We start from the raw sequence: 22,756 nt of genomic DNA, 5'->3' as shown, positions 1-22,756 counted from the left end.
TTTCCAGAATTCTGTGTTATCAAATCGCCATCCTCCTCTCCTACAAGGGTACAACCAGGCCAAGGCAGGTAACGTGCCCACTCCTGCCCCTTCACCTGATACTGTTGCATTTGAGACTAGATAGGGCACCATGAAGAATAGATAAAAGCAGTGAGGGAGGGAACTGTGTTTCTTATTTCTTTATCCCAGTGCACATCAAGCATTCTAGGAATCCCTCATTTGAGCCCTCTGCCCAACTCACACAGGTCTGTTGTCACAAGGAAAGACCAGCAGCTAAAGAAATATTGTGCTTAAGGGATGTCAAGCTTGCCCATGCCAAGGGAGAAATTTTCAGGACAAGTAAGTGACAGAAAACTTTCCTTAATGACATCATGCCAATCTTGGTGTTCACTTGCTATCTTAATGCCCCTGGTGATATCCTTGTGGTTTTCTAAAAGAAATTTTATAAAAATGAAATGAAGTAAAATTGTGCTGTCTTGGCAAGAGCTCAGACGTGTTATTTATTTTTCTTAATACAATTTATATCTGGGATTCTATTTCATAGAGCCCCAGGTACACTTCCTGAAATATCCCTATCTGTGTTAGACAGTGCTTGCTAGGTAAACACATTAAGTGCTAGTAATCAAATTTACAAGATTTAAATGCTTAACTTAGAGTTGCGGCACACAGAGTCACATACAGTAGAGTCAGAAAGGCTGTTTGCACTCTGGAGACACAAAGAACCCATTTCAAATCTTGGAGTTGTGCTGAAAACAGGGTGAGTTCTTCTCAAACAGATGTGACCCACCCTTCTAGGATTCCCTATGATACCATTTAGATAAGGATCTACCTTAGGGGGGATCTTTGCAAAGTACTCTAATCCACTTGAGCTCAGCATGTTTTACTCAGATTAACAGATTCAGTTCATTCTTTCTATACCTGTGTTCTGTCTTCTTAATGAAAAGGATTTCTTTTGCTGCTGCTGAATTTCTTTATAATTTTCATTAATTTACTTAGTTAAAAATTTTGAAACAGTGTCTTGTTATGTAGTCCAAGCTATTTCTAGGCCTTCCATGATCCTGAGACTGTTGTATTCTGGGATTTAAGACAGTCCACTATGCCTAATTTTTCTATTTTCTAGTTTGTAAAGAGGTAGGGCAGGTTTCTGGAATTTGAGTATTCAGGAATCAACAGCAGCAGCCAGGCATAGTAGTACACGCCTTTAATCCTGGAAATCCAGAGCCTGAGGTAGGAGGATCCTAACAAATGTATGACCAATGTGAACCACATAGCTAGAGCCTGTCTCAAAAAGACACACACACACACACACACACAAAAATCAACACTAATCAAACTAGTCATGTTGGAATGAAGGAAACAGAAATACTTCCAATAGGCTTGAGAGGAAAATAATCTCTCATATAACCACAAAATCTCAGAAATCCTCCCAGGGAAAATGTGAGAATAACAGGCAGCACTGCAGCAAGCTTTGTGGATTTGAAGTTCCAAGTAAGAGCAGAAGGAATTGAGTACTGTGAACCCTAAGAACACTCAATGCAGGTTGCCAAAACATGCATGTAGGAAAAAGACCACATTTTGGAGAAACTTCTGGAACTACAATCCTACTTCAGCTGGTCAAGAACAGAAAAGGCCAAAGAACCAGAAGGTACAGTCCTAAATAAATAAGAAAAGCTATGAAATCAACAAAAGTGTTTACTGTAGGGTGAGTCCAGTTACTCTTGTTCTACTTTGCCACTAGTAGAGAAATAATTATCTCAGGGACTGGGTGTGTAGGGATATCAGTGATAGCTTACAGTCTTGCACATGTATGAACACTTGGGAGCCATTTACACACACACACACACACACACACACACACACACACACACACACACAGATATCCAAACACACAATGCATGATACCTGAATAACACAGAGGAAGTAGATCAAACACTGCAATGTAATGCTGTATTATTATGATTATAAGCAAGATTGTGAAATAGAATCAAATCACTGTACGTTGGAGGCACACAAAGTAACACCAATGATGATAAAAAGGAATATTTTTAATGAAAAATATAGCCTAAAAGTGAAGTAGTATATCTGCTAGGAAAGCTCTGAGCATAAATTTTAAAATAGCACAATAACAACTTAAAGATGTAGAAAATTTAACAATTCCTAATGACTTTAATAATACCATCCTTAAGGGCTGAATTTTTTTTTTTTTTTGACGAAGATGGTTTTGGGGATTAAATCTTGGACTTTCATACCAATTTCGATTGTTTAGTTGGAAAAAAAGATCTCACTAATTAGCTGAGTTTCTTAGGCTTAATCCAATTTTTGGCAAAACATCTCAGTCTACCAGGATGCTGAGATTACTTATCCACACCTGAACTGAATTTCTGAAACCCAAAATCTCCACAGTGCATTTTTATCTGCCACTGCTACTTCAAGTACCTTTGGAATAACTGGTCACATGACTCCTGTGCCAGTTAATCAACATCATCAACTTGATGAGATTACAAATCTCCTGACTTGGCAACTGCAACCCTCAGTGTAATCATCCATGGATGTTCACAGTTGCGTGTAATGTTAAGAGTTGGCGCCCCATGGATCTTGCATATTGTGGAATAGATTGGGGTGGGGGAGTATCTCTTGCAGCTGTTCATTTTGATCCTTTCCTTGTTGCCATGATAAGAACAAATTTGCACATCCAGGAAGTTCTTCCATGATGTTTGTGCCTTGGAACACCCAAACTCTGAGTATACAAACCAAAGTCTACCACTCGTGCTTTAGGTTATGTGTGTCAAGTAGTTTTGTCTCAGCAAGGAAATGCTGACAAGTGGCTCAGCATTTTGCAAAGCTACCTAAACGTATTGCAGATTGTCATGATTTGGGTATGGTTTGAACTCTTTTTTTCCATACCAGAGATGGAATTCAAAACTACTTTCTTGTAAAGCAGGAGCTTGTGCTGCTGAGATAAATCCCCTACATATCTGAACTCCTATTCTAGGATGGGACTCTTATTCTGTGTATTGGGTTCATAGTGTGGCAGGGATAAAGTAATAAAGCCTTAAGGTTTAGAACATTCTGGAAATTAATTAGACTATGACAGCATTACACTCAGGGAAAGTAAAAGTCTGGCTAACTCAGCAGAGCAGCTGAAGCTAAAAATGGATCACATGTGGTGCCAAAGCAAGGCTAGTCTGAACAACAGGGACTTCCTGAGTCAAGTCACAGGGATAGCTGCTCTTATCCCAAAATCACTGGGTGCCTGAGGCAGGTGATGTGGATAAGCTCTTTGGTGGAGAGGTTTCATATGATACTGAATCTCCCAACTGTATAAATAATAATGTGCTGCATCCCATGGAGCTCCCATGTGGTTTCCTCTAGCTCCTTCTTTCTCTCCTCCTGATTCATTGTACTTTCCATCAAGAAAGAGGGCTCCAAATGGTCTCAGGTTTTTGTACTCTTGACTCTTGTGCTTTTTCTCCATGCTCACACCATTTGTATCCTAGGAAACTTGAAAGTTTCAAATCACAGGAGTGGGTCACATTTCATGAAAATGGATTAGTTTCCACAAGAATGAGTCATCACACTTGATCCTAACCCAGGCCATTAATAATTCAGTAATAATAACTATTGTTATACCAGTTACCACTAGAGCCTCATCAGAAAGAAATTGATGCATGTACTGTTCTCTTAAATCTCAGAAGCAATGAGCTGACAAAATCACTTCATAAACTACACCGCTTCACAAAGCTTTTTATTTAGCACAAAACATGCAAAAATACCAGGACTCTTTGAGGATATGACTGTTTCCAGATATAAGGTAGGCAAAAGATAGATGTTCCTGAGATGTCTTCTCATGTTTGAAAACCACAGTAAAAATGAATAGTGAGGAAACACTCTTCTCTAAGAAAGGCCACAGAAATTGTGTGGATCTCTTTCATCTGCATACTTCCAAATAGAACTTAATCCCATAATCAAACTCTCTGGCCACAAAGGTTAGGTAGTATGAACTATCTGGGCAGCCTATGCTCAGCTTAAACTAGGAAACCAAAAGAAGAATAGGTATTGGTGTTTGTTATGGTTTGATAACTGGTGGTCAACTTAACACCAGCTGGATTACATCAGTATGCATTGAGAGAAGATCCTCCACCTGAGAAGGGTTGCCAGGATAAATAGGTGGAGAAGACAAAAGGTGTAGAGAGGGATCGAGGCATTATGGAGGCATTGTTAGTTCTCCTACAAGTTGCTGTCTGAGCTGTTGGTTCTCCTGGAGAAGCTTTGGTCTTCACATCGAGCATTGCTTCCTGGCTCCGGAGGGGAAGACATGTGCTGCCTGGTCTCCAGGGTGAACTCCTCACGCTGCTTCCTGGCACGTTCCTGACTGTGCTTGTCGCCAGAGGAGCTCGGGGCCTCCATGTCGCTGAGGACAGCTGTGGTTCCTTTCAGGACAGCCCCGCTCTTTGTTGTGAGTGTGACTTCTCAGCTCCAGTGTAGAACCCTCATCCCACTAGCACAGCTCCTTCATCCTGCTGGCATGGACTTTCTGGCTTCCACCGCTGACCCTTGGGTCTTCCCGGCATGAATCTGTACAAGAGACTGGCATGAGTCCTTGTGGGCCCTGGACTTCCAGTTGGACTCGTGGAGGCATTGTCCTGAGCGCTGGGTTTTTATCTGGACTCACGTGGGACATTGCCATGGGGTTTAGGCTCTTGACTAAATCATCTATGTCATTGGTGTTGTGGATAGATTTCCTGCATTCTCCTGTGTTACTTCCGGTGACTATTATAAAAATATTATAAACTCCATGTCCCACCTGAATTGTTCTCTGTGTACAACCCCTGACTACAACAGTGTTGATAAGCAGTTTATACCCCGTGTACTACTCTATTTAATAATCAATGTAAAGTACTGGGTAGACTTCTACTCCAACATAAGTAATAAGTTTAAATAAGTAATAAGTTTTCAACGTAAGTAATAAGAAGTGGATAAATTACCTTATTTGGATTAGATAAAATTTAAAATCTGAACCCAGGAAGCAATGATTAAGGATAATAGTGGATTATAGAATGTTGTGAATAATTTACCAGGTCCCCATGTCGTGAAGTGATGAAACTAATGTGTTTCATTACAGCAAGGGTAGTTTTTGAGAAAGATGGATGCATAATAACCCCAATGACTGAGCATTTTGCCATTTACTTGGAAAGCACAACTGGACCTTGAGGATATATAATGATGCTGAGCCTGGTAGAAAACTGGAGGACTCTAGTGAGTATCTGAAAGCAGACAGAACAGAAGCTTTGGAAGAAAGCAGGTGAGATCTATCCATAAATTATAGTCTTTATTTCTTCCTTTCTTCTTTTTTTCTCTTCTCTCCTTCCTTCTTTTCTTTGTTCCTTTATTCATTTCTTCTTTCTTTCTTCTTCCCTCCATATTTACTTCTTTCCTTTCCTTCATTCTTTGGTTTTTTGATTCAAGTTATTATGTAGTGCCAATTGTCCTTGAAAATGTGAATTAGAATATGAGAGCACTACACTCAGGGAAAGAGAAATTCTCCTCCTGAGTGCTGGGCTTATAGATCTGTGCTACCACACCCTGCAACTCTGGATTCTTACTAGTTCCACAAGTTGGGCCCAAAGAGTGAACTGGGGGAGGAGGAAATCTAAGAGTTCTGGGCAAGTAGCATACATTGATTTCTTACCCTATACTTTAGGTTTAGAGACAGTCTGCTAATATTCATTGTTTGTAACTATCCCAAATCCATGTCCCTTGCTCCTGACACTGGATCAATTTACAAAGAAGAACCACCTCTTCCCCCCCAGCCAACCTATTTATTTTTTCTTTTTCTTTCTTTTTTTTTTTTTTTTGTCTTTTTTTGAGACAGAGTCTCATTTTGCAGTTCAGGCTGGACTTGAGCTCACTTTGTAGTCCTGTCTGCTCTTGAACTTGCAATGATCCTCCCACCTCAGCCTCCAGAGTGCTGGCATTACATGCGTAAGCCACCACACCTGGCCGGCCAACCTATTTCTAATAGAGTCTTGAATCTATTTCCTTCCTATAACCTCCCTGCAACTGGCATTCACCAACATGTAATCCTAAGGGAAACTCTAAAGTTTGAATCATTGCACTCTCTGTCCTGCATTTCTCATTACCACAAGAAACAAACAAACACAGTCTTTGATAACCTACTCAGTTACCAGCATTCTGGTGTTCCTACCCTGTCCCACAGCCTCTCATCTTCCCTCAGATGGAAAGCAGATGATAGATCAGAGAATGCCAAATGTGGACAACCATATGAATCAAGTTCCCCAATGGAAATGGGGAGTGATAATGTCAAAATTAGGCTTATACAAGTGACTAACAGGACAGAAAAGGGACATATAGGCCAGTAAGTTCACTGTCAGAGATGTCATCAACAAACCTCTTCATTTTCCGAATAATTCTTCACTCTTTGTGTCTCATACCCTATAATTTCGAATCTAGTGTACCTTATGTCATTAAACAAAATCTGCATTTAATAACATATTACAGGTAGACAAAAAAAAGAACAAAAAGAATAACAAAAATAGGTCTTCTTTCCCATGTCACTTCTGATCATGTGAGAGTGTATCTGTGACCTACCCACACTATGTATAAATCTTTCTTGTTGGAAAAGGATACTACATTGGAAATATCCTACTGAGAAGTAATTAAATTTGAACCTAAAACATTCTAAGACATTTGTAAAATGAAGTGTTTGGTGTGAGTCTGAAAATTCCTCCAAAATCTCATGCAGTCATGGAAGCAGGCTTCCGGATTTTCTGAATGACTCATGATCCAAAGCTGAGATTAAAGGTGTGAGTGCTACTACACACAAGTCGGTGTGGTCTACAAGCAAAATAAAGAACAGGAAGAATTTTCTTCCCATGCTTCATTCATTTTGCTCTTGTTGATTTCATTGATTTTTGCTGCCATGAAATGTTGCCCTTTACCATGCACTACTCTCCCATGGAGTCAGTTGATTATAGAGTGAAATGTCCACAAAATGTGATATAAATATACCTTTCCTTCCTTGACTTTAAATATCGGATATCTTGTCTCATTAGTGGGAGAAAATACCCAACATTACATTTGGTACCCAAAGAGTTGGGTTGTTGTGGTGTCTATACCTGAACATGCAGTTCAAAAGCCTTTAGAAATAGTAGAGCTGAAATCCTTTAGGTTGATCTATGTGAGAGATGCACCTCAGATCACAAAAGAACACACAGCTGATACAAGATAGAAATCCTTTCAGGAAAATATACAGGCTCTGCAAGTTTCTTCTGGGAAAAGGGCTTCACTGGATGTTGGACTCCACAGGTTGTGTTTTATTGTTATGGCATTTTCAAGATATTAACGCTTGGGACACTTAGTTCCACAAACAGGTGAGGTATATTTTAAACAGTGCAGGTCAGCCATGGGACATTAAGACTGGTGACTACACTGATGATGCCTTTTTTCACTTTGGTTATAAATCGCTATGCAAGTCCACAAGTTTAGAGGGTTGCTATGAATCCCATCAATGCAGTACTTATTTTGCTTTGGAATCTTAGAAGAGTTTCTTACATGTCTGGTTAATCAAGATGCAAAATGTAAGGAAACTTGCCTTTTGGTGGCTTGAGATGAAAACACTTTTTTTCCTTTTCCATATCTTTTCTGACCAGTTATTGCAGAGGAGCAGACTTTGGGGATTTGGCCAAAGTTCACTTAGTATTTCAGTTCTGTTTGCTAACTAGATATCCATATAAACCACAAAGTAAGAGGAATTTTGAAGACCAGGATTTGTGGTATTTCTAGTGCAAAAGCAGAAAAGAGAAACAGTACTGGGGGATGTGAATGCCCTCACATTCTCCACTCAACAATATATTATTTTCTAGGATATAGCTAGACCTTCATGAGGTGGTGGTTACTAGTTCAGCTGAGTGGTATTACAGTCATCCAATAGTATCATATGTGATTGATATATACTACTTTGAATCCTATGTATTATCCAGTTAATTTTAGGCATGACCTAAATTTGAGGACAACTATGATATTAAATATTGGCCCTGTGATTCCTTCTAGGATTGAGTCCAGCTACACATTCCAATTGAACAATATCATATTGAGTTTCATTGTGCAGTTTTCCCCCTTTGATTCTTGTCCTGATTTGTCTAAAGGTTCTATGTTTATCCATTAATTGTTTGCATAGAAACTGCAGTTTCTCTTATTAAAGTAGAATGCCCTGCTTGTTCCATTAAAGAAAGGCTAAGTCCCGTTCTAAATTTGTTTAAATATACATTTGCCAGGGAGTTCACCTGGTTATGAAACAGTTTAATGACTGACTACCTCCACATGATGCTCTGTTGTATGCTGTGTGTTATTCAGTGAAGCCTCTAGAGTCATGTTTCAGAATGGGCTAGTGCTCCAGCACTAATTGCAAGTGTCACAGGATGCATGCCCTTACAATTACTTGCAGTAGAGCAGTCTGCTTTGTCATGTCTAGTGGTTAACCAAAAGGCATCAGTCGTGACTCCCTACATGTGCAGCTGTCACTCTGTGAATGAGCTTTGGTAGTAGGCAAGGTAGTGTCATAGTAAAAGTTTGGTCTATGGTTGAGGCATTTGAACAACCCATTAGTAGAGAAAACCACAACTCTTGAGCCTCCCAGTAGGTGCAATCCTGAACCCTAGTCTGGTTTCATGTAACCTCATTGTCACCCTGTCCTGCATGAAATTCTTGTTCATAAACAGTCTCTATCATGACTAAAGGTATGGGTTCTCAGTCTTCCAGGTAACAGGGTCTTTGGGTATAACTATGGTTGAGGAAGCTATAGGTTCATAAAAGTTTAATTTGGTCTACTAATCATCCAGAAGTTCCTTACTATCATGGGGTGTGACATTTTTAGAAGTTTATTAGTCCTATAAAGTAAATCCTAGATTTTGCACTTTTTGGCCTGGGTCATCCTGCATATCTAGCAGGGGTGAGGTATTTCTTTTAGGGGTGCCTTAGATAAGACATTTGGCATCAGGCTTACACAAACATGCAACATGCAGGAGAGTGTAAGAAAAAATGCAGCAGGGTTTCAGACCAAAATTTCAGTCCTTGGTATGTAAGAAAGAATTCTTTGCTCTGTTCCCTTCCGTATATTTGCATATATATTTGAATGCCCTAAATGAGCCTTCTTGCTCAAATTGGATTATTAATATCCTTGAGTATGATTCAAACCCGCAAACAGAACTTGTCTGATTATGCAGTTCTGCAACGTTGTAACTATTCTCTATATACATGTTAGAACTCGTTATTCTGAGCCCACCCCTGGGTCATTGGATTTTAGTCACTTTTTTTTCTAATTGTAAGGTATAACCCCCCATACTGCCATACCCAGAATCCTATGGTCCTACAACATCACTTTGGACAGTATGCTTCTCTTTTAATATTATAATTCTGCTTCATCTTAGGATTCATATACAATCCATAAGTCAACAGGTTTATGTCACCTAAATTATGCTTAAGTGTCTTTTAGTACCTTCCATGCAGGGAAGTCTTCTATAGACCTTCTGCTCTGCTTTCTGTTGGGCTTCCAAAAATAGCCTATGGGGATAAAAACACAACAGAGGGAAATCCTGCTTTTATAGCCTGGTTAATTCCAATATTGTTTACTTTTGGAGATTCAATGCTATATTCAGAGGGATGCATCCAAGTTCATCAGCACTGGCTATTTTTATCTGTGAAATAATGTCATGAAACTTCACCTGCAGGATGAAGAGCAGGAAAGGTGAAGCCTGGGTTGTGACTGTTAAGTGTAATCCCAGAAGTATTAATCAAGTTAGCACTAGGAAAATCATTTCAAATAGTTGAATATTTAGTTTAATAGCAACAAGTAGGGATAATAGAACAAAAGCAATCACCTCTGGAATTTCCCACTTCGTTAGGGCCATTGTCCCAAGGTCAACAGCAAACACCATGACATCCAAGAGGAATAGGATCAAGAACCCAATTGGATAGCAGAACATTGAAGATAACTATAGTCTAGTGTACAGTGTCTCCTCAATCTTCATCTGTGTGTTGACTCCTCGGCTTCTAAGCTGATGTGGGCCGGATTTTGGGTACTTGGTCACTTCATTGTGTTCTTTAGTGGAGCTGTTTCATTGCTTGTTGTAGTAATGGATTTCAAGAGAGCCATTACCATCAGAACATGGAATTTATAACATTATTTATGATGGTCATCCAGAGTTTAACAGAAAAAGATGCAAGAAACCTATCCACAACACTAACGACTCAGAATACTCATGCAAGGGCCTGTGTCCCACAGCAATGTCATGCAGGAGCCTATTACAATGCCTCCCATGTGTCTATATTCCACCCAAAACTAGAGTCTGGAGCCCACACAAAGGACTCATTTTCATCTGTTTTATGGATCCTCACTAGTAAGCACCAAACGTCAGCGCTGGAAGATGGAAAGACTATGACAACAGGGATAGGGAACTGTGTTGGTAGGTTGAAGGTTCTGTGCTGGAGCCAAGATGTCATGCCCAAAACAAAGATCAGTGCTATCCTGAAAAGTGCCACCGTTGTCCACAGCAACATGGAGGTTCTGGGCTCCTCTGATGATAAGAACAGTTGATACATGACAGAAATGCATTATGACAAGTTTGTTTTGGAATTTAAATGGCACATGTGTTTCTCTCCAGAGCCAGAAAGCAATATTCAATGTAAGGACCAGAGTTCCCCCAATTGAACCACAGCCACTCTTACAAACATGGTCTCAAGCTCCTCTGCTTACAATGGTTCAACTCACACTGGAAGGTAGTCATGATGACCTGCTCCAGGAGAACCAAGACTCAAAGAGCAACAAGCAGGAGTATCTAAAATGCTTCACGAGTCTTGTCCAGATCTCAATTGATGGTGACAACTTTCTGTAAGTGGAGTATCTGTGGTCAGCACCATGCTGATTTAATGCAGCTGGCATTAAGTTGACACTCTGTTTTTTTTTTTTTTTTTAATTCATTACATTGTGACACATTTTTCAGACCTCAGAGGGACACATCCACTTCTTCATGTTGTGTAGTTTCCTAGAACATTAGAGTGGACAGAATTTGAGTGGTGAATATGTCACAGTTGACAATAGGGAGTCAGTAATTTTTGTACTCCAAGTTTGCACCTTTTAACCCCGTACTGATTAATCAACTGCCTGCAATCTGCAAGTCTTAAAGAAATGGATGTAATTACAGTGACCGCATTAGGGCCCTCCAACCATAGTTAAGCGACTCCTCTTTCCAGGATTTAACTAAGGCCTTGTCACCAGCTTTGAACACATGTACAGGAGAATGTAAGAAGTGGTTGTCACAGCAGCACATTTTGCTGATGGTCCTTTAAAGTTTTAACTGAGGCTTTTCTTTGCTGTCAGAAGTCTAAGTTCTAATCTCCTAGGGTCTTGAAGCACTGGAATCAGGGAAAAAGGCTTCCCAAATCTAATCTTAAAGCAGTGAGCTATGCCTATAGGGGGTGCACTGTGATGATAGGAGTGCAATAGAAATTATGATGCCAAATTAATTCCAGAATCTTGGCAGTTTCCCAGTGTTCTTTAGAGTCCAGTTTTGTCTCTCCACCTATACTAAACTCTGAGGTTCATAGGCCATAAGTAGCTTCTAGAAAAGACCTAAGGCCTTTGAAAATTCTTGGATTACGTATTGGGATTTCATTGAATCAGTATAACATTTTTGTGAGAATGGCCATTTTTAAAATATTTGTTCTTCCTAACCATGAGCAAGGAATGTCTTTCCATTTTCTGAGATCCTCTTTAATTTCATTTTTCAGTGTATTATAATTTTCACTATATAGTTCTTTTGCATCTTTCATGAGAATAATTTTTAAGTATTTCATTTTTGTGGATGCTAGTTTAAAGGTGTGCCTTCTCTTATTTCTCTCCCTCTCTGTGATTTTGTTATTAGTGTATAGGAATGCTATTGATTTTTGAGTATTGATTTTGTATCCACCTACATTGCAGAATTCATTTATTATATCTAGGAGTCTTTCAATTCAGTTTTGGAGGTCTTCTATATAGAGTATCATGTCATCTGCAAATAATGATAATTCACCTGCTTCTTTTCCTATCCTTCTCCTTTTTATTTCTCTCTCTTGTCTAATTGCTTTGGCTAGTATTTTTACTACTATGTTAACTAGGAGCAATGATAAGGGATATCCTTGTGTTGTGCCTGATTTTAAGGTAAAGGCCTTCCAAGGACAAAGTAACTGTATTAAAATCATCACGGTATTGGAATGAAAACAGACCCAAAGATCAATGGCTTTACTGATATGGTGGGTTACATTTACTGATTTACATATGTTGAACCATCCCTGCATGCCTAGAATGAATCCCACTTGGTCATGGTGTATACACTTCTTGATGATTTGCTGCATTCTATTTGCCAATATTTTATTGAGGATTTTTGAGTCTGTGTTCTTGAAGGAGATTGACCTGTAGTTCTCTTTGAGTCTTTCTTAGGTTTGGTACTAGACTATTATTTGCTTCTAGGTATCACTTAGGAAGGATTGCTTCCCTTTCGATTTCATTGAAAATTTTGAGGAGGTTCGGCAAGTGTTCTTTGTATTTCTCGTAGAATTCTGCAGTGCATCCGTCTGGACCTTGGTTCTTCTTTCTAGGTAAGCACTTAATTACATTGTCAATTTCATTAATAGAAATTGGGTTATTTAGCAGTTTTATATCTTCTTGACTTAGCTTTGGTACTTCATATTTTTCGAGGAATCTGACTGTTTCTTCTGTGTTATCAAATCTATGAAAGTAGAGGTTGTCAAAACAAGTGTTGATGATCTTCTGTATTTCTACAGAGTCTGTGTTGATTTCAACCTTTTTGTACCTTATTGCATGAATTTGAGCTTTTTGTTCCCTTTTTACAATAAAATAAACTAGGGGTTATCAATTTTATTTATTTTTTCAAAGAACCAACTCTTTGATCCATTGATTCTTTGGATTTTTTCTTACTCTCTATTGTATTTAATTTCTGCTCTGATTTTAATAATTTCCTCTCTTTTTTGGCTTTGGGCTAGACTTGCTCTCCTTTTTCTAGATATTTGAGGTGTAGCATCAGGTTATTTATTTGTATTCGTTCTGTTTTCCTGATGTAGGAAGTCAAGTCAATAAATTTTTCTCTAGGACTGCTTTCATTGCATCCCACAGATTCTGGTAAGTTTTATTTGTATTTTTGTTTGCTTGTAAGTATTCTTTAATTTCTTCTTTAATTTCCCCTGGGACCCGCTGTGCAAGAGTGTGTTTTTCAGGTTCCATGTCTTTGTGGCATTTTTGCAGTTTCTTTTGTCTGTAATGTCTACTTTCATCTCTCTATGATCTCATATCTTGCATGGGATAATTTCAACTCTTTTGCATTTATTTAAATATGTTCTGTGGACTAGTATGTGGTCTATTTTAGAGGATGTCCCATGTACAACTGAGAAAAATGTGTATTCTGATGTTGTTGGATGGAACACTGTGTATATGTCTATCAAGTCCATTTGTTCACAGATGTGATTCAGTTCTGTCATTTGTTTGCTGATTTTGTGTCTGGTTGATCTTTCCCTTGGCGTCAATTGTGCATTACTGTCTCCGGTTGTAATTGTGTTATTGCTAATTTGAATTTTCATTTCTATTAATTCTTTCTTTGTATAACTTGGTGCTTTCGAATTTGGTGCATATAAATTTAACATTGTTATCTCTTCCTCTTGAAACTTTCCCCTAGCCAGTATGTAATGACCTTCTTCTGATCATTCTTAGTTTGAAGTTCACATTGTCTGCAAGTAGAATAGCTAACCCACTTTTTTGGGGGGGAGGGTTCTTGTTGCATGAAGTATTGTTTTCCATCCTTTGACTTTCAGACTGTGAGTTTCCTTTTGGTTACTTGTAGACAGCATATCGGTGTGTGTTGTTTCTTGATCCATTCAGCCAGTCTGTTTCTTGTAATTTGTAAATTGAGACCATTTATATTAATAGTTATAACTGTTATATATTGGTTTCTTGTTGATATATTATCTTTCTGCTATTGCATCTTTATCTTTTCATTCTGTTAAATTGACTGATTTTCTCAGAGGTTTTTTCCTAAGTGTATCTAAACTGTTTTTTGGTATTCTTTGCAGGTTTGGCTTAGTGATCATGAAGTTCTTCACCTGTTTTCTGTCATGGAAGTATGTTATTTCTACATACATTTTGAAGGACTGCTTTTCAGGGTACAGCATTCTAGGCTGGAAATCATTTTGTTGTAGGAAATGCAATACTTCATCCCATGATCTTTTTTTCTTTATTGTTTGTGCTGAGAAGTTCACTGTAATTCTTATAGGTTGTCCTTTATTGATGATCTGTCTTTTTTCTCTGACAGCTGTTAATGTTGCACTCTTTTGTTGGATTTCTGTGATGATGATTATTACATGTCTGAGTGTGGTTTTATTTTAGTTATGGATATTTGGAGTTCTATATGCTTCACTGGTGCTAATACCAGTTTCCATTCTCAAGTTTGGGAAATTTTCTGGTATTACTTCTCTAAATATCTTCTAGATATCCTTTGTGTTGTCCCCTTCTTTTTCATTTATCCCTATTAATCTTATGTTATTGTTCTTTTGCATCATTTTGCAGCTGTTGAATTGTTATTTCCTGGTTTCTTGATATTTTTTAAAAGATCTTTCATTTCCTGTTCACTAACTGCTATCTTCTCTTCAAGGTCTGAAATTCTGTCTTCACTTTCATTGAGGCAGTTTTGAACACTTTCAATGAAACTTTTAATTTCCTGTATATCCCTTTGAATCTGCTTCATATATTCTGTTTGTTTCTTAAATTCTTCATTCAGGGAGACTATATTGTTGTTTTGTTCTTTTAATTTTTTTAAATGTGTCTTCTTTAGATGTGTTCAGCGTTTCTTTTATAATTTCTTCTTTTACCTGGAGGATTATTTCTAGTTTCAATTCCTTTAAAGCTATCCAGAATTGCTTCTTTATTTCAGTTGCTATTTTTTTCAAGTATTTCAGCTTCACAACATATATGTTCTGCTATGTACATAGTGCCCAAGGTTTCTTGGGATGGGTTGGAAGTTTGAGATTGTATTTTGATCTTTCATTTTGTCATTTTACTAAACTTCTGTGTTTCAAGTGCTGTTCTAAGGCTTCGCTGGGCCTGTTGGAAATTGTCTTCTATGCCCTCAGCTCCTGGGACTCCAGCCACCCCACTTCCCAAACTGAGAGAGGACCTGGGATTGAGTCAGTTAGGCTCAATCCTGCAGAGAAGGTCCATTGTGGCAGCAAGCTCAGAATTTACTTGGCCAGTGGGAGCAATGGTTTTAAACTCCTGGGACATAGGATGGTGTGGGGACACTCACCTCAGCCCACCCTGTTTTCAGGATAGAGAAAGGTTCACTGGGGGTGTGGAAAGCAGGCTCAAGACCTGGTGAAAATGCCCAGTGGTAGGAAGCTCAGAAGTTCCTTGGCCATCTAGAAGGTAAAATTTTGAGTAGGTCTAGATGATTTTCTTGATGTTTACAGTTTGTTGTGATTTTTCCTGTTTCACTCACAATTGTGTGGGCAAGGGTCTTTTCTTGCCTTCTTTTGATAAGGTTGTCTAAGATTTTGTCAATTTTTCTGCTCCTTCAAAGAACCATCTCTTTGATTCATTCTTTCTTTTTATTCCTTTTTTGTCTCCACTGTATTCATTTTTGTTCTGATCTTTATAATTTTTTACCTTGTATGAGATTTTGGATTAGCATGCTTTTCTTTCTCCTGAAGTTTGAGACTGCACATTAAGTTATTTATATGTGCTGGGTCTCTTTTGCTGATATGAGCATTTACTGTATAAATTTCCTTCTTAGGACTGCTTTCATTGTGTCCCATAAATTCAGGCATGCTGTACTATCTTTACCCTTCAACTGTAAAACTACCTAATTTATTCCTCAATTTCATCTGTGAAGCAGAATTTTATAAGCTGATCCAGACATCATAGTCCATGCCTTAATTCCAGAACTGGCGAAACTGTGAGGATTACTTCTACACCTGGTTAGGATTACCCTGATTTAGATGCCAGCCTCTTCTATATGTTGGAATCTAGGGAAACCTGAACTGTATAGCAACACTTTGTCTCAAAAGAAAATAAAAAGAAAGGAAAAAGAAGAGAGAGAATGAGAGGAAAATGCAAGGGAATGAAGGAGAATGGAAATACTACAACCTGAATCCAGAAACACAGATATATTCATGAATAAAATCTCTAGTCAAGGAAAATTCAGGACTTGAGGCTTTTTCAGCATATATTATTCAATATTTAAAGAACAACTGCAATGTTTCTCAAACTCTGCCAAAAGTTAGAAAAGATTGCATTGCTTTCAAACTGTTTTAGGTGCTCAATCAGAACCTGACACACAGCCAGACAATTTCATTACAAAATTAAGTACAGGCAAATATTTGTTTTGATAACAGATAGAAAAATCTCCAACAAAATATCAGCAAATTGAATGAAAAGCACCACTACAAAACAAATGAGCTCTCCATTTTTGAATACGCTGAATAATTTATACATTATTATGAAAAAGAGAGTGCATACGACTCCAAAAATTAGATTCCTAAAACATCAATGCTTTATAAATGGAGAAAACAGTACAGGTTGTCAGGAATTCAGGTGGATTGACACAGAGGTGAATAGGTAGAATAAAAAAAATATACAAAGGAACAATTCTGTGTAGTTCTACACTAGTTGATGTGTTACATATGTTTACCAAAGTCCTGCAGAAAATATGAATCTTATCAGATTTAATTAATAATAATATAACAATGTTGCTTCATCAATCATAAAAGGTTTATATCAACAGAAAACATTAGTATAAAAGGAAAAGTAAACTGTGTAGGGAGAATGAATTAATAGTTGTTTAGAGAAATTTTGCTCAATTTTTCTATACATTTCAAAATAATTTCTTAATTATTAAATGCAGCAATGTAAGATAAAATAACTGAAAGAGAAAAGAAAGAACAATAGAAGTATAAGTTGTTTTTATTTTTTTGTCCCAGTGAAGCCAAGTAGTGCAATAAAATACAAAGAATCAGAAAGTAAATTTGGTCAGAAAAATAATAGAGATTATTGTTTTAAACTAAAAAGAGATAATCAAGTAAGTCAACAATATTGAAAAAATAGTTTATATTAATGCATCCCAGGGACTAAAAACAATGATGGAGAATGGTACTTAGAAATTTGTCCACAAATTTACTCTATTTTGTATAGTGTTAATGTGTTCTCTGCTTTCCTTAAAAGCATTGAGAAAAAATTTCCACTACATTTGATCTTTTTAAAAATTGGTTTTGTGTTTGGAACATTTGCTTCACTCATCTAGAAATGGGCATGGAGATTTCAGCTTTCATCCATGCAGGGTATCATGAACCAGGATTATCCTTCTGCCCTAAAATCCTTAGGAAATGTAGAAAAATATGTGAAGGTACAATACTGAGAATCTGAAAAACTACCCATGACGAAGGGAATTGAAGTAGGCTCTAATGATGTGAAATTTTATAGACTTTCCATGTCAAATTATAAAAGAAGAAACCCAACAAAGCACACCCTGATTGTTCAGGAGGCAAAGTTCACCGTGGTGTAGCCACAATTCCTAGAATTCATGGGGGAAAGGAGTGGAAAAAGGCAACAACACAGTACAGGTTTAGGGTGGGTAAGAGGCTCCACATGTGCTCAGAGGGTCACCCACAATTGCAGAGAGGTTTTCCCTGTCCATTCTGAACCTGTAAATTTATTTTTACCTCCCTCAGCTGACCAGAGAGCCATTGAATTAGAAGGAACTGAAGAACTTAGAAAGTAAAATCTCAAGCTGCAAGAGGGAAGATTTACCAACACCTTCTTCCAACCTAATCTTTTTTATGGTTCTAAACTGTATTCCTTTATTAGCATTTGAAAATTATGTCCAATATTTACACATAAACTCATTTCTTTTTTCTCTGCATAGGTATCCAGGTGCTTGTCCTATAAGCTTTGCTGCTCCTTATAGGTATGAAAAGACAAGTACTCTGTATAGTCAATGAACTAGATCTGATTTGATGTAAAATTGCTAGTAACAAAATCTAGAAACTTAAATTCACCTGAAAGCCCCGGAAACATTTCAATAGGATGTAATAATCACAATTAAAACTTTCTAATACAAGTACTAATATGCCACCTTTGGAATTTAAGGCTAGTTCTGGAAACCTGTCTCCTTAATTAGGACTTTCAGTAGGAGCTTGACAGAGGACCAACTTCATGGTTCCTCACTCCAGGGAATCTGTGTATTACCCTAGTTCTTATTACTTTAAATGACAGAAAGTAGGGTAAGTGGCCACAGCATGAGCAAGCAGCCAGAAGCCAGGAATAGAAGAAGTCAGTGTCTTCTGAGATCCAGCCATGTTGGAACTTATTTGGCTAAGCAAGAAAGCAGCATGTCCTCCTTTTTTGCAAGCAATCATTTCCCCAACAGCAGCAGGTGAGCCAGGAGGACAACAAGTCAGCATCTACTGAGATTCAGGCATGTGGGAACTTAGTAATCTGAGTAAGAAAGCCACATGCTCTCCTTCTTGGTAAGCAGCCATGTCATGAGAAAGCAGTTGGTGAGCCAGTTAGAGAAGAAGTCAGCATCTCATGTGAACCTACCTGTGCATGAGCTGAGAATCAAATGTTCCATCCACCTCCACCCCCATTTAGCAACTGGATGGTGTTGAGGACAGATGGAATTGATAGCAGCTAAGGCACAGAAAGCAACTAAATGCCTGTCTTGTTGTGTTGTGTTGCTTGTGCTGACCTGGGGACAGAGGTCTGAGCATCTCTTGGGAGTATGATCATATGCAATATAGCAAATATGGGGGATTTCCTTCTAACTTCTCTTTGAAGGCAAATATGGTTACACTGTTTTTGCTTCATTCTTATTAACTGTCTTGTTCTACTCAATATTCTGTTTTGATAGGTTTTGTAGTATTATGTTTTTGGTTTGATTTTGTTACACCTGATTGAATGGACAACTATTATGAAAATAATAAGATATACTATGGTATCTATTACTGTTATGCCTGTATCCTGCTCTGAAGTTATATACCAATCTCATTGCACGGTCTTGATTGGCATTGCCTTGGCTTGTTTTGTTGTATTTTTACTACCTTCAGAATAAAAATAAATAAATAAATAAGTCACAGAATGTAATGTACTCAACAGAAGTTATTAACACAATCATGTTTAGATGAAAGGATATACAGAATTCAATTGATTTATCTTTTTTTGCATATATTATTAACTTGGATAGGGGTTATGTCAGTAGATATTCTTTCCAAGTGACAGCAGAAGCATGCCATGAAGTAGACTTTCTTTAATCCTTTCTATCTTTGTTTTTTCTCTGTTACTTTTGCTTTATTTTTGTTCTTGTTTTTTACGTGAGTATGAACATGATTTCTATTATTCATTTCTTTTCTGACGTGCTCATTTTCTATGTTTTTTTTGTTCATTTGAGGCAGTGATAGAAACTCATACTTTTTAATTTCCACATTTCATTTACAAGATAGTAATTATTTATATTTTTGAAAAGAAATAAATTAACATTTGTGTTCTCCTTTGTAGAAAGAGAAGTGAATCAGAAGCAACTGAGATGGCTCCTACACAGGCAGCAAGCCAGGTATGGACAGCTGAGGAAGCTGTGTTGTGAAAGTTTTCACAGAGAAGTTCATAATAAAATTTCCCTTTTAATTTTTTTTAATTTTGTTTGTGTTTTATGTGCCTTAATTGGGAGGAGAGAATGGAAGATAAATAAAGCTATAGTGGGATAACGCCAAAAACGTTTCCCACAACATCTAAGAACCACAGTTCTTTTCAAGATATATGCACAGAGTGTATTGTTTTGTTCCATTTTCAACAATGTCAGCCTGCTTCATGTGTATAAGGGAGGTTTCTATGTGTGAGTACACAAGGATAGGACACATGTATGACAAATATCTGCAAAAGCCATCAGTAAGGCTAGGCAAAGAGGCACTTACTTGGCAAGTACAAGGCTGTGAGATCAACCCATGGAAAGAAGAGGAAGAGAGAAAATGAACACCTTTAGCATTTTTATTGTATAATTATTATACAGGTAGTTATCTCATTTTTATACTCTTAAAAGATTTACATAACCAATATATAAGTGGTGACCTATAGTAAGCCATAGTTAAACAAATGGTTCCAAATGTGTACCTATTCACTAAACCTGGAATCATATCTTTAGGGTTTTTTAGAGAGCTCGGAGCCATTAAAGAGTCTAGTAGTTCCAAAACACCACCACTAGTGATTTTTGCAAAAGTCAAAACATTGAGATAGGGTCTCCTGTTTTCTCTTTTTTCTTCTATTCCTCACTATTAGGATAGTATAGAAACATATATTCTGTTCTTTCAAACATTAAATTTTCACAGTGAGAGAGCTCGTTTTGAAATTTGTAATGTGAATTTGTAAACACTTATGTTTTAGGGCAGTTGTAAGGAATAAAATTTGATTGTCAACATGAATACCTCAGAAATACACAAAAGGATTCTACATTTAATCCCATTTATTTGCATTTTCTTAATTCTGAACACTTTCCTCTCCTTTTTCTCCAGGAACATGATTGGACTGCTCCCTCAGGACCACAGTTTTTGCTCTACCACTGCGGGAATGTGTGATAGTGCTTATGGTGCATGTCTGTGTCACTGGGCCAGGACAACATGAGCAGAGACACGCATCACGTGATTGTCCTTTGCTTTCAGCAGCCTGAGTTGTGTGTCATTTATTTCTCCCATTCCCTATGTTAATTAGTGACACTGTTCATCCATTGTGTCCATTCCCTGGATGGGCCTGAAGTCACCAGCACACCCTGAAATTTTCCCCATATTTTCACTCTAACACACAGACAAAGAAGGAGGTGTCATACAACTGCATAAAGTAAGGTTCAGTTTTATTTATAGAAAAAGGACAGGGAGAGAAAAAAGCCACTTTGAGAAGTAGGGTATGAGAATATGGGTGACTGCAAAGAAAGCCAGGAAGGAGTCTTGCAGTTATGTGATGAAGTTCATGGTTCCTCCTTCTGAAGGTAGTTTCATCTGACAGGTTTGTCTTCCCCATTGCTAAGGGTTTTGGTTTTAGTTTGGAATTGACATTGAAAAAAACAAGTACGTACATTATTAAAGGGAGACTTGAGAATGCATGACCCAGTACTCCTAAATTCTCAAGATCCCACCTGCATTTTCTGACATTAAGTGGGTTCCCATCTGTCCTGAGAGAGCCACAATTCAGTGCTTCCTCATAAAAGAGTGAAACTTCTCCTGACAGTGCTATAAAATTGCGATTCACTATTAGCAAATGTGGCTAGTTTTTAAGACGCCAAATGGATAGGTCGGATCTTAGGATGGTCTCAGACACTTGCGTGGGGTCCCAGGAAAGTACACTGCGTGGAAACCAGAGAGTGACAGGCGTCAGCCACTAAATGAGTGTATGACACCACCACAGACTTCCACGGAGAGGTGTCCAGGATGTCAGAAACATGATAGTTGATGAAATACTGTCTGTTTTCAACTGATGTGCACTGTGGACATCAACCAAGATGAGGATTTCCACAATATTCTAAAAGGTGAGATTGCTGCAGAGGTGGTTCTCACACCTGAGCTTCAGGCACTCCAGACCAAACCTGGCTGCAGCATCCAGAAGTTCAGGTGGCATCATCCCTAGTTTTGGTGCCTTTCTAATGTAAACAAAGTATATCATTTCCTTAAAACTTCAGGTTCCGTGTCACTGATTTCAACATGATTCTTTTTGCATGCTTGCATTTCATGTTCAAACAAAGCCATGAAAACTGAAGAGCAGGCTGCTAAGATTGCTTTGTGAGCCTGGAATTCCTGTCCAGCCACACACAAGCAACAGTCTGTGAAGTGGGAATGCTTCCATAGCCCTCCTAGATCTTCTGCCAAGCAGCCCTCAGGAACCTTCACATTTTTCAGATTCTGGCTGGAATTATTGGTGGGATCTTGTGCTACTTTCACTTCACAGAAGAGGGAAAGGATGTCACTGGGGAGAAATCCATTGTTTGCATCCAAAATAAATTCTCTAAGGATGAATTTTCTGAATCCCCAGGCTTTTTCTTGCACAAATTTATAAGCTTGTTGACTTGAGATCTCTTTTGTTTTCTCTCCTTTGGCATTCAGAATGTAAAAGATGAATTTTGCATGAAATTCCCTCTTTGAACATCTGAGCAATATCAGGTATAGTGACAGGTAATCTTTGCTTTCTTCATCAATCCCTTGTGGGTATACTCATAAGCAACATTTTAGTTTATCATTTGCTTCAGATGAAAAGGTTGGAGTTTGAATGTATTTGTCCATTTCCTTTAGGCAAAACTAAAGTTACAGATGGTCCATAGGTAGAACAATTTCATTATTTTAAATTTTGTGGTGCAGTGCCAGTCAGTTTCTGGTGCATTCAACATTTTTTCTGGGGCTGGAGCATCTGGAACACTTGACATCACCAGTCAGGGTGAAAGTGAAACTAAGTTTCCCAAGTGACAGAACAAAAAATTTCTCTCTTCACCTGTTGGTACAAATTTTCTTTCAATCAGGAAATCTGGCACAAGGAGGATGACATAGGAGTTGTGAAGTAGAGAGCCTAACAGATTAAAATAATACTTTAGAAATATATTTACTAAGATTTATAGTATATCAGTCAATTACATGACATTATTGATCACTGGAAGGGATAGGTAATCTATGA

At 37.9% G+C, this 22,756-nt stretch overlaps 1 long non-coding RNA gene across 3 annotated transcripts; it reads left to right on the top strand.

The window, feature by feature from the left end:
- The first annotated feature begins 4,191 nt into the window (after positions 1-4,191).
- On the top strand, positions 4,192-22,052 carry LOC134472324 (uncharacterized). 3 transcript variants are annotated; one of them, XR_010042157.1, is made up of 5 exons: positions 4,192-4,766; positions 5,123-5,302; positions 17,979-18,020; positions 19,610-19,664; positions 20,617-22,052. It is a non-coding gene; the product is annotated as an uncharacterized LOC134472324 (long non-coding RNA). The 3 variants fall into 3 exon arrangements; XR_010042158.1 differs by lacking the exon at positions 17,979-18,020 and having other exon boundaries at positions 5,123-5,256; XR_010042156.1 differs by lacking the exon at positions 17,979-18,020.
- The last annotated feature ends 704 nt before the right edge of the window (positions 22,053-22,756 follow it).

Source organism: Cavia porcellus, unplaced genomic scaffold, assembly GCF_034190915.1.
Source record: "Cavia porcellus strain 051 isolate PalLab524CR breed Dunkin Hartley unplaced genomic scaffold, mCavPor4.1 scaffold_23, whole genome shotgun sequence".
NCBI classification, from domain to species: domain Eukaryota; kingdom Metazoa; phylum Chordata; class Mammalia; order Rodentia; family Caviidae; genus Cavia; species Cavia porcellus.
This window is presented reverse-complemented; position numbering and strand designations above follow the sequence as displayed.